This window comes from Schistocerca nitens, chromosome 1 (assembly GCF_023898315.1).
Source record: "Schistocerca nitens isolate TAMUIC-IGC-003100 chromosome 1, iqSchNite1.1, whole genome shotgun sequence".
NCBI lineage: Eukaryota > Metazoa > Arthropoda > Insecta > Orthoptera > Acrididae > Schistocerca > Schistocerca nitens.
In genome coordinates this window covers 804,821,409-804,835,147 of record NC_064614.1, presented here as the reverse complement: position 1 = coordinate 804,835,147, position 13,739 = coordinate 804,821,409, and positions in this window count along the sequence as shown.

Genomic DNA, 13,739 nt, shown 5'->3' with positions numbered 1-13,739 from the left:
AATGCACATTTAAATTAAGAGCTTCATCGGCCATCAGCAAGAGAAGCTATGAATTATTATGTATCTTAATGTGGTACATTACTAGCCCAGCGGCTAGTCGGGAGAGCCGATTTGATCAGGCGTTCCCTTAGCCGTCCGCACCGCGGCTTTATATATAAGAACGCTGCGTGAGGAAGCAAGGCCCCAGTTCTCTCCAGACGCTGAATAACACGCCATCTGTGTCGGGAGTCGCGTCACATCGGTATCACTGCTACAAACAGCCTCAGGTGCCGTATTAAGTTACTAGAGATGCGCGTAACCATGAAATCATTTCAAGTGATTTTCATTATCTAGCTTCAGTTTGCGTATTGTCGTATTTTCACGTGCCGTCGCGGGACAGACATTCTACCAATTATTTAGCGTGGCGTTTGATGAAATATTTTCATCAAATTATGGCGAGCATTCTTTCTAACATTTGATTCGGACAGTTATAGTTGCATCAGCGCATTAGACTCTGAACTGCTCTGTTAGTTAGGTTGTAGGGATACTTGTGTTTTTTTTATTTTTATCAGTGACTTTGAGAATATGCTCAACTATTTTGGAAAATCGTTTTTGATTATAAATCCCGGACAATCTCCTAATTCCTCAGAGCTATAAGCTGCAGCTATAATGGGATTCTCAGATGAAGTGGGCACTTGGAACTCTAATTACAGGCTTCATGTTTTGTTAAATCACTTTCTGGGTGCCTAAAAGGTAAATAGAGAGCCAGTGTTGAGAACGGCGAAAGACAGCATTAACAACATTCTAATAGCCAGAAACTGATTCAACAAACAAACATTTGTACTGCAATCATATTTTTCAATCCTAACTCGCCGTCCCACAGTGTCTCGACCCACGGCAACAAGCAAACAGGTACAATCTCAAAGATCTTTACCTAAATCGCCTGTGCCTTGTAGCTTGTTAGTCCTAGCTATGAGGTGTAATAAAGATTCTGTCTCCAAACGTTTCTCAGACGCCGGATTTTTCTTATACAACAGTGAAAATAGGGGGAAGTGGTTCACTGGCCTATTTGCACTATCTGCAAACACTAAAACTTGTGAATTTTTATTACATGTGGCTCCGCATACAATGCCCAGTTTACAATTCCACTGTGTAGACATGTCCCTCTAGACTGTCACCCCAGGCCAGGCTTCTGCTGGCGCCGCAGCAGGTATTGCGGCATTATTCTGCTGGAGACCTGTGTCACAAGGGGCTGCCCTGTCTGCCCTGTATGGTTGTGGGCCTGTCCAGCAAGATTTACAAAGAGATGGGCTCGCTGCCAATTTGTTTCAACTCCTGACAAGCCGTTTCTAAGAGCTACGAATCATAAAAATACTTCATGCTATTAGCGCCCTACCAGGCTCCATCAACATCTGCTCAGGTCATTAACTTTCCACAGTCTTGCTCAAGGTGCATCAGGTTGTAATGAAATCTTTAATAGTTTTCTGTATGCGAAAAATAGGTGAGAGAGTAGCTTGTCCTCTCAATTTGGTTGCCTGCGTGATGTAATCTTTAGCGAGTGGCTTGAAAAGGAAATGACGTAACTGAGGAAATTTGTGGAATCTCGTCTTCGAAGATTTGAGCTCATTATAAAGGCTACAGGTGGTGTTTCACAGAATTGTGACATCTCCAGGGGTGACCATTTTTCTTGGTATGATTGTATAAGAGTACTGCCTGTACCATTTGTGGTGTACTGAGATACCCCACAAGATGTTTGCGACAGTTGGTTCCACAAGTGCTGTGGACGTCAGCCCGCAGGAACAACATCGCTGTGTGCAAACTAGTCATGCTGCCTGTGAGAATCCCATCACCTGGAACAGCAGCGCCACCAGGAAGAGAGACGTGCGCTGAAGTAGCTGTGTACGAGCAGAAATTGACAGCTGCAAGTCAGTCTGAGTCTTGTTAGGGAGTTCCTGCAGAACTCTCGTCATGTCTTCAAGTCTCCAAGTCGTTGAGTGAGATAGAAACACTGACTGAGAGATAGACAGTGGCTGATCTTCAATTGAAATAGAACAGTGAATACAATTACTGTGTACAGACTCAGCCTGCCTACAGATTTAGCTGAGTACTGTTAGTCTGGAACTGTTTGTCGACTAGTACATCTCGACAGGGGAGAATTTTTCTTCCGACTTTACTTTAGACAACATTAGTTTTGTGTTCATGGAACTGTAGTCGACGCAGGACAGATAGGCTAAAACTGCGTTCTACAATTCTTGTAACTAGCATTGCCAAAGTTGAGCATTATACTGGGTGATCAAAAAGTCAGTATAAATTTGAAAACTGAATAAATCACGGAATAATGTAGATAGAGAGGTACAAATTGACACACATGCTTGGAATGACATGGAGTTTTATTAGAACAAAAAAAAAAAAAAAAAAAAAACCACAAAAGTTCAAAAAATGAGACGGCGCTTCATCTGATCAGAATAGCAATAATTAGCATAACAAAGTAAGACAAAGCAAAGATGATGTTCTTTACAGTAAATGCTCAATATGTCCAAAATCATTCGTCAACAATAGCTGTAATCGAGGAAAAATGTTGTGAACAGCGCTGCAAAGCATGTTCGGAGTTATGGTGAGCCATTGGCGTCGGATGTTGTCTTTCAGCATCCCTAGAGATGTCGGTTGATCACGATACACTTGCGACTTCAGGTAACCCCAAAGCCTTTAATCGCACTGACTGAGGTCTGGGGACCTGGGAGGCCAAGCATGACGAAAGTGGCGGTTGAGCACACGATCATCACCAAAAGACGCGCGCAAGAGATCTTTCACGCCTCTAGCAATATGGGGTGGAGTGCCTGGTTCTAATAAAACCCCATGTCATTCCGAGGATGTGTGTCAATTTTTACCTCTCTATCTAGATTATTCCGTGGTTTAGTAAGTTTTTAAATTTATATTGACTTTTTGATCACCCAGTATTTTACTGTTCAGTATTCTGTGTTACTTTCATCATGTGTGTGCTGCCGTAGAAACCATGCATTCATCCTACCAGGACGCTTTCGTCGGAAGCGAGATTTTGACAGATGCGGACGCTACCAGCCCACAACACCTTTTGTGGTTAAGACAACGGAGATGTTTGGGCATGAACTCCTTAAAGTGAGACGATGTTTAATACAGCACTCATACGCAGAAAAGTGTTTTAATGTATATATCTGTTTTGCATTTTTATATCTTATCCGACACCCTGTCACGTCTCGATGTATTACTCTCCTGTATTATTGTATAACGAAGCTAAAATTATACGTTTCAGGCCGGGCATTTACAACGAGTGTTCAAAGCACGAACACCTGTTTATCTAAAAAGTAGGTTAAAGAGAAACAGCTCATAATTTATCGGCCCGCCCTCGTATCGCTCAAGCAGCGGATCTCGGCCTAAGAAAAAAAGGCCTACCGTGAATGGGGTGAGATGGAGGGAGAGGGGCTGAGGGGAGCCTTTGTTGTGTGTGGAGGAGGGTGCATCGACCTGGCGCTGGCGTGCCACGGCGTGACAAAACGCCGAAAGAGCAGCTCCGGCCGGCCGGCCGGCGGGCGCGCCTGCAACGGCGGCAAAGTTCACGGGGCCGCTGCACGCCGGGTTCGTCGACCCCCGCGGCCACGTGGGCCCCCGTGACGTCACGCCCCGCGTGCGCTGCGCCTTGCGCCCTGCGCCGCTGGCTTTGTGCTCGGCGCGCCGACACCTGAATAGCGCCGCCGGCGCAGGCGGTAGCGGCTCCCCTCACATCGGCGGCCGGGGAACCCCCGCAGCCAGCACGCGTGTCCGCTCTCCGAAAATTCTTCTCCGAGTCTTCAAAACTTCTTCATTGTTTCCTCCCTTCCTTTATCACTTCCTCACACCCTTTCCTCCCTCCGTCTGCGCACTAACGACTCCGTTACTTCTCAGACGCTCACTTTTGTTGGTGCCCCACTAATACTTCCTTTCTTTTGTACCGCAGCAAAAGAATGCGTTCAATAGCCTTCCAAGTTAGACATGTTGGCATTTATCTACCGAAAAAAAGGTAGGACTCCAGTGTGATGGTTGAGTGTCGAAGTAGCTACGTAAAACAGTATAACACCCATCTTCTTTCAAAATGTCTCACCGTTCAAATTCTTAGATGTATCCACAGCTTTATAATCCATTTTTTTCGCTGTATAAAAGCTATTTAATAGTGCGTCTTATTTATTAAATAAAAAACCCGTGACTGATACGGATTCTGCTTTCCATACAGTACTGGTCATGAGCTCGTCATTCAGAGCCGGCCGCTGTGGCCGAGCGGTTATAGGCTCTTTAGTCTGGAACCGCGGTGCTGCTACGGTATCTGCATCTACATATCTACATACATACTCCGCAATCCACCATACGGTGTGTGGCGGAGGGTAACTCGTACCACAACTAGCATCTCTCCCTGTTCCACTCCCAAATAGAACGAGGGAAAAATGACTGCCTATATGCCTCTGTACGAGGCATATCTTTGTGGTCTTTCCGCGAATGTAAGTTGGCGGCAGTAAAATTGTACTGCAGTCAGCCCCAAATGCTAACAGTCGCAGGTTCGAATCCTCCCTCGGGCATGGATGTGTATGATGTCCTTAGGTTAGTTAAGTTTAAGCAGTTCCAAATCTATGGGACTGATGACCTCATATGTTAAATCCCATAGTGCTCAGAGTCATTTGAACCATTTTTTCATCATTCACTTGTCATAGTCGAAGCCGTTTGACACAGTGTCGCTCACCTCCGACTGAACGTAATACGAGTGTGCGAAATATCAAACCAGCTTTCTGACTGATTTTTTGAGTTCCCAGTAAGTAGAATACAGCATATCATTCTTCACGGAGAGAACTGCTGCGACATACAAGAAATTTTTGGCGTAATCAATAGTGCATTATAGGAGAACTAGTTAGCACTCAGCTTAGAACATTATCGCCTGTAATTACAGTGAAATTGACTTGAAATTCTGAATCTGGTAATCACAAACATTGGATATCGTGTAAACTTATTTATTGAAACTCTGTTTTTGGTGATAACGTTGTAAGAAAACTGGGGTCAAAATATATCTCCGGTTTATTCTTTATCGCTTCCGTTAATAAAATATCAGGAACTATTAACAACGCTGTCAACTTTCATTTAGTTTAAAACTGAAAAATATAAATATGGCCAAAAGCTTGGAAATAAGTCATTTGGTGTTTTGAATAATCGGGAAGGGAAACGGAGTTTCCTTTCGGAAGAATTTTACTCACAAATGTTTTCGGACTTCGTGAAAATAAATGACTGCAGTTTCTGATGAATGTAGTAAGTGACAGTTAAGTATAAAATGGCATTTGAAATCATCGTGAACCCAGCAAAAAGCTTCCGGATTTGATCATTTCATTAATTGTTCTCATCGCACTCTTACTGAAAACAGTTAACTTTTATCCTTATTAGCAATGAAAAGCTCTTTTAAATGACGAAGTCACAATAAAAGAAATATATTTAGACTTTTTAATGCGAATTTGACTCACACTTGAAAATGAGACTCACATTAAAAAATACAGCTCAGCGACAATAGGCATGGATTAAGCGGCACAGTAGTAGTTTTTTTTGTCTTGATGCGTCGTATGTATAATTAATTAATTAACGCAAATATTTTTGTTTTTACAGACGATAATGTTAATGGTCGCGAAGTTCACATAACGCTGCATTTCACAGAAGACGAATTATCAGTAAATTATGTATTATTTCAACTACGTCTACCTAAAGCTGTAATTACATAGATATACATTTGGAGGGAATGGGAATTATTTTTTAATACGGATGTAACGCCACATACTGTAAATATGCCTAGTGTGTTACTGTGTGAAACTCAAGGTGCTTGTCGGAGGATGATGCTGTTGTATATAAAAAGGTCACATAGTCAGGAAATTGTAGTGAAATGGCGGCCTGCAAAGGATTGATGTTTCGCGGACGGATATTCACTTGATTCTCAACATAAACAAATTTGACGTACTAACGGAAATACGCGTTATTAGTTACTGAAAGATTGTTGAACAGTCACTGAAAGCGCTAGCACCCGTCAAATATCTGAGAGTAAGCGTACGGAAGGACTGGAGCCGAGAAAAACATAAAACTAGCTGCAGGAAAGGCAAAAGCCATACTGTGATTCAGCGGAAGAATCATGAGGTAGTGTTGGTAGTCCACGAAAGAGTTAGCTTATAGAACAGCCGTTCAACTAGTACATGAGTATTGGTCGACAAGTACTGTTCGACACATTGGGAACTTTACCAGACACGATTGCAAGATTCTTCTCCTTTTTCCTTTTCTTTTGACCTTACCCCGTACATACACGGGATTCTTGTGGTTTCTACCGGATTTGGCATTGTTAATGTTAGGGGGTGGCCATATGCCCTTCCTGACGCCACGCTTTTAGCCTCAGAGACGGACTTGTGTATCTCATCTGTCTTTGGGTAGTGTTACCCATGTTGAAGTGTGCGTACCTTTTCTAAATGTTTGCGTACTTTGAAACTGATGCGGGTTGTGGGTTCCAGCCCTGTACTCACCTTGAGCATGTGAAAAACCGCCCGAAAACGACATCCAGGCCGGCCGGAGCACCCGTTCTCATCCTTAATCAGCCGCGCGGTTTTACCAGCGGCTGGCGCGCTTGCCGGAATCTCGGAGGCGGCGTGCTAAACACTCGGCTATCCGGGCAGGTTAGACACGATTGACTGTCACGTAAACTGACATACGGTCGGGAGAACGGTGTGCTGACTACGTGCCCCTCCATATCCGCATCCAGTGATGCCTGTGGATGAGGATGACACGGTGGCCGGTCGGTACCGTTGGGCCTTATGGCCTATTCGGGCGAGTTTAGTTTTAGATAGATTGAAAGATGAAATGGAGAAAATCCAAAAAACCAGTGCGTTCCGTCATTGTTTCGTATAGTGAGCTTGAAAGCGTCACGGAGCTGTTGTATAACTGAAGTTGGTTGTTGGTTGGTTGGGGGAAGAGACCAAACAGCAAGGTTATCGGTCTCATAGGATTAGGGAAGGATGGGGAAGGAAGTCGGCCGTGACTTTTCAAAGGAAGCATCCCGGCATTTGCCTGGAGCGATTTAGGGAAATCACGGAAAATCTAAATCAGGATGGCCGGACGCGGGATCGAACCATCGTCCTTCCGAATGCGAGTCCAGTGTGCTGACCACTGCGCCACCTCGGTCGGTGTGACTGAAGTGGCAGGCGCTACAAGAGAGGCGTTGTGGGTCACGGTATACACTGACGCAAAAAAATTACAGCTCCATAAAGTAAAGGAACACACTTGTGTAGACAACATTGCATGACCACAGGTTATTGTAACTGCGGTATAAGCCATTGCAAATGCGAAATTCTGGGACATTAATAACCGGCGTATGAATGCAAGCATGCGAACGTGCGAGCATTGTATTGCACAGATGCCGGATGTCTATTTGTGGATGGAGTTCTTCGTCGTTGCACTTTGTCGGTCAATACAACGATAGTTAAAGCTGTTTGTGGATGATATTAGAGTGTTCTTCCAATGCTCGACTGGAGACAGAGTAGTCCAAGGCAACATGTTGGGTTGTCTTAGCGGTACGCAGGCGAGCGTTACCCTGTTGGCAAACACCGCCTGCGGTGCTGTTCATGAATGGCAGCACAACAGGTCGAACCACCAGACAGACATAGAAATTTGCAGTCAAGGTGTGTGGAACGCTTCTGTCATCATACGAGATCACAAACGGGCCGCCGGCCGGAGTGACCAAGCGGTTAAAGGCGCTACAGTCTGGAACCGCGAGACCGCTACGGTCGCAGGTTCGAATCCTGCCTCGGGCATGGATGTGTGTGATGTCTCTAGGTTAGTTAGGTTTAAGTAGTTCTAAGTTCTAGGGGACTGATGACCTTAGAAGTTAAGTCGCATAGTGCTCAGAGCCATTTGAACCATTTGAAACGGGCCATGACACCAGGTGTAGACCCAATGTGTCTAGTGCGCAGACAGGATGGTTGTAGGTACTCAACTGGCCCGAGGTAGAACCAGCTTTTATCAGAAAACGCAGCAGGTCTCCACGCTGTCCTCCAATGAGCTTCCGCTTGACACCACTCAAGTAGCAGATGTCGGTCAGCGGAATAAAGGGTGCAGGAGGTCTGGCGCGAAGCTGCGCTTGAAGTAGTCGATTTGTAACAATTAGCCGTGTCACTGCGATGCCAGCTACCGCTCATATTGCCCCTGCAGATGCAGTACGATGCGCCAGAGCCATACGCCTGCGATGATCTTCCGTCTCGGTAGTGCCACGGAGTCGTACGGAGCCCGGCCTTCTTGCGACCGTACATTCTCGTGAGCATCGCTGCCAGCGATTACTTGGAGTGGCTACGTTCCTGTCAAGTTTTCTGCTTCTCCTAGCCCTCTTACACGACCTCATTCAAACTCAGTGAGCTGCTGCTAACGGCATCTTTCTCGCCTTTAAGGCATTCTTGACTACCATCAACTCACCACGTCCCACCTCAGAGGTAACTGACGCTCGCGACCGTTACAGCGTGCTTTTTAATACAGACCTGATGCATCCTCATAGTGGTGCTACTATCGCCACTCTTATCCGACTCGCGAAGTTTTAATAGATAACGTCTTTCAGATATAGAAGCACGCCTACCAACTTTCTTTTACGTCGCACAACTACTTCTTTGGTTGTGATTTTCTCTGTCATGTAGTTTCCTCTTAAATCTCGCGAAAACAGCATGAAGATAAAATGAGGGAGATTCGAACTCTCACGGAGGCTTATCAACAGTCGTTCTTCCCACGCACTACGCTTGACTGGAACAGGAAAGAGCGCGTAGGTACGGTGGTACACAAGCACCATAAGTTGAGTGTAAATGAAGGGTAAGGAGAAAAAACCCAGATAAGTCACTTTATTTCGAAGTTAAGTTATTGCTACTGCTCGATTCAGACTGACCACACGCATCTGTTGAGAGACTAAAACTCGAAAAAGCAGACGAGTCCAGAGATATTAGTATTCAAAATTATGCTTTAAGGGGAAAGAACAAGATAAGTCAGTTTTTCAGGGGAAAGACGGAGGAAAGTCAGTGGTGACAACGAGAGTGCAGACCAGAAACAATTCTGTCGTAATCACCCTCCACAGTGGAGGCAAGGAAAAACAAAAGAAAAGTGGGTATCTACATAGACTTTGCAAAAAATGTGTCCCTACCCTATACAGCAACCAAGGTCGTTTACTTTAAATGGCAACTTTTGATGTATTCGTTAAAGCTCCATGTTCTTGCAGCGGGCGAATCCTTTTTTTTTTTTTTTTTTTTTTTGCGTTTATCCTGAATGCTTTGCGGAAAAAGGCGCTAATGAAGTACCGTCATTTCTTTTTCAGATCATCACTCACGCCTTGGGCGATGACACTGAAGAACTCTATACAAGGTTTTTCACGAGGAATGGTCAATACACAGGCATATGACAGGAACGACCATTCTAAGAAAAATGTCTAGTAAGCATGGAGTCTAAAACGCATACCTTATGGTCTATGAACCTTTCTTAATCTTCGATACTGTGAAACAAACTTCTTCTACTGCAAGCTCTTCGTTTTTCATATTTTGGGAGGAAATAGTATAGACCGAAACATGAAATTATTGTCTGGTAAACATGGGCTCTAAATACTTTACCTGAAGAACTATGGGCACTTGTTCAGTAGAAGAGATGTGTTTCACTTAGCGAAGATGAACAAGTGCCCACAGCTCCTAAGTTATGCACTTTAGAGCCTACCTTCACTGGTCATTTATTTCTTGTTTAGTCCAGTCTACCTCCTCCAAAAATATAAAAAACAAGGAGCTTGCAGCAGAAAAAACTCGTTTTACAGTGTCAAAGATAAATAAGGGCTCATAGGTCTCAAGCTATGTTTACAAGATATTTTGCTTCGAGTGATCGTACCTGTAATATCCCTGAATACTGACCATTCCACCTGCGACATCCTCTATATTCTGTGATTCTACTGGTAGTCCAAATAATAACTTCACCGTCTTCCCCTTCATTCATTATGTAACTCTTAATAAAATTCGAGGCCTGACGAAGACAAAAATTACATTCCAAGTGCGGGACATTCGTATTTACAGAGCGGTAAAAATGTTGGATTATGGGACGCAAAGACGCTGAAGATTTGAGGGAAATTATCGTACCATCCAATTGTAAGCCACCTTCTTTGTCTGTGGTCAGTGGTAATCCAGAAATGGAAAACAGTTTTGGACTCTACGTACGGTGCAAAGTGCTCTTTTAAAACTCAACCTATTAAAATAATATCATCTGAATCCAGCCACTACCGTATGCTGAAATGTCAAACAACTTATGACGGTGATACACAAACTGCCACCATCAGGACACCAAGATATTCTAACCTTATGTATGGGCTATTTGAACTGCCCGTAACTGTTTGTAATGGTATTTTTAATTTCAGAATTATTTACTAGTCTGGTGCACAATAGCTTTTCCGGTGCTTTCTGTTCGCTGTAATCCAATTCGAACAATTCCGTTCTTTATTCTAGATCTCCTTCCAATTTCTGGACTAAAGTAAAAGATTTGCTAAACGTGATTACGCTTTTCCGTCTTGGTCCTGTGTAGTTCTTCAGTTGGCTGTCCCACAGTAGAACATAAGTGACACGAGTACTATCACTGTATTATCAAAACCAGAAATCGGCTTCGTCGTATTATGGAATTATTGTGTCTGTTCCGTTTTACTTACTTGTTTCTCTCCCCTTGCACAGCGACGTCTGACTGCATTTTGGGAAGCTACTTAAGTCTGACTCTGGATGCAATAACGCTATATCCACTCTCAATGCACCCAAGGCGTTTAATCTATGGAATAAAAAATATTGATTATTGTTATATACTGATTTAATCACAATTCAAAGATCATAATCGCTTTTTCTCTAGTTTCATAAAATTAACTTACCTGGTACTTTCCGCTAACCCTTCAAATGTAGTTTTAGGTTGTTGATTGTATAGTTACCGAATTTTTTAATGCTTGTGATAACCGCAAAACGAGCAGTAGATTCTTTTTAAAGAAGTTCCTAACTTCGCTTCTTAGTAAGAAATTCTCAACGCTAGCTAGAGTAAGCTTTGCTGACACAGAGCTGATGCTTGTCGTAGTTAGTTATTTGAGTGTTCCAAGCAACACAATCGCGATCTGTCACAATGACGAGGAACGAGGAGGAGATTAGAATTTGACAGCGAGGTCATTATAGACGGTCCAGAAGCTCAGATTACGGAAGGATGGGGAAAGAAATCGGCCATGCCTTTTTCGAAAGGAACCATTCGGGCATTTGTCTGGACCAATTTAGGAAAATCCCGAAAACCTAAATCTGGATGACCAGACGTGGATTTTAACCGCCGTCCTCCCGAATGCGAGTCCAGTGTGCTAACCACTGCGTCACGTCGCTCGGGATGTGGAAAGAGTTACCTGGGCTACGATTGCAATCCACTTTTTCAGTGACAAATATGACAACATGCTAATCATCCTACATCGAAAACACTTCTTAATAATGTCACAGACGCATTCGCGTTGTGAGCTGCTACATTGTCCCACACTAAATAGCTGTAGGTGACAGCCTACGTAGAAAACGTCGGTAATACACGTCTGTGCGGTTGCGGTGGGGGCGGATGTAAGTTGGTTCGAATCCTGTTGGTGTATGAAATTTTCGGTACCATTATTTAACCGGAAAGGGGAGGAGAATTGGTAGCTTGGAGTTCATAAGTCTTAGTGCTAATGTCCTGACTTAACTTTGAAACCTCTTTGCAGTGTCTCATAAAGTGAGGGCACGAGACACTGTTGATGGTGATTGTTCCGTTGGATGGGGAAGTTTATCTCGGCGTTTCCTTCGGTGCTATTCGAGAGGAGAAGGCTATGCGCAGGCACCATGGTTTACCTTTTCCAATCTCTCATCATCATCAAACAAAACGAACATATTTTTCTGAATAAAATAGTTTCGCTTAGCGAAATTATATTTATTAATAACAACTATGCGTTTCGCTCGTATCACACATCATAAAGTTATGTAAAATTATAGTAGGATAAGTTCCATCCGTCGATTGGCGTTGAAGGCAACTAAATAAGAATAAGAGGCGTCTGGATATAACATCCAGTCGTCCGACGTACACGTCCTTTACGTATTTGATAAGACATTTGTCAGGAGGACGAAAAAACATTGTATCTCTGTTTTACATAACAGTTTTGTAATCAAAAACTTGAGAAGGCATTCTAGTAACACAGGATTATGCTGCTTACCAGATCAACGCAAAAAAGACAAGTTAGAACATAAAAACTTTTTTAAGGACGTTCTAAGGATTTACCAGGAAACCGACTGGTTAAGAGTGCCAATAAGAAAATTTATACCAGTTGATTCTCTCAAAGAAGACAACAGCAACCAGCCACTGTTAATAACGCTATTTAACTACACAAATAGCACGTTACCAGTTTCGTAATGACTGTTTCATCTTCAGACAGCTGTTCACGTTCATAACACATTTCTTGTTCTTTTGGCTTTTTTCCAGCAACCAAAGCAAATAACAACGAATGGTGAGCAGACATCTGAAGATGTACCTGTTGGTGCGTAACGGCGCTATTGCTGTAATTGTGTGTTATTATCAACAGAGTCTGGTTGTTGTTTTCATATTTGGATGCATCAGTTTGCATTTTGAACACAACCACAGTATCAAAAATGTCACTTTCCGATAGAGTTACAGGAAGACAGTTCTTCCGTTTCTTCGGAGTAGGCCCCACAGTCTCAATAAATTTGAAGGAAGACATTAGTCCATCAGATTTTGCTGTCAATTATTTTATTTGCGCTACTAGTTTCGTGCACTGTACATTCTCAAGTTGTTGTTCCAAGTAACACAGCCGTAGGTTTTTAATTAGTAGAACTGTTGTCACCAAAAACCACTTTTCATATCTTTTAATCTTCTGCACTCCACAATGAAGAACAACTTGGCACAAAGACCATGCACCATCTATTAACGTGCGTTGAAAGACGTTTTACATGGTTTGTCACCTGGATCAAGACTAGGGAGAACAAAATAGCACTAAAAACGCGTTTATAACAAAATTACACTTGTTTTCCATTTCGACTCTTCAAATGCAGACGTCGTTCTTCACAAAAAAGAGCGTTTTACAATTAGTCTCTCCATCGCTCTTGGACTGGAATAGTCAGTAGCAGTACTCACGTCGAGCAACGGTATCTGATTTGGTCAGCGATGCACTATCGTTTCTGTAAAACCCAATACTTTATTTTCAGACACACACATACACACAAACACACACACACACACACACACACACACACACACATATACATGCAAGCAGTAGGAGTATAACTTATAGTCACAAATTCTTGCATGCAGTAGAAATAGCAGTAGAAGTAACTGTCAAACAGAAGTAATTTCATCTTGTGTTACATTGCTCACATCACTGGATAAATCACCAAAATTTTGTCTGAAGGATAAGTAATGAATACTTGTAATCATTCCTTCTAGTAATATAGTTATGAAGGTGACTGTTGTTTTTGAATTACTGTTAACTGTTGAAAATAAACTGTACATAGAGTGTATGAATTCAGGGAAGTAACTGTCCTGCATAGGCTGTTTTTATTTTCGAAACAAAAACTTTATTTCTTGATTTTTCGCTGCTAGGGAATTTCACCTCCTTGGGCATTGTCGAGCTATCTGATAGTGAAACAAATGACAAAAGTTACAGCAGCTTCAAGAATAGAAAAGTAAAGTCAGAA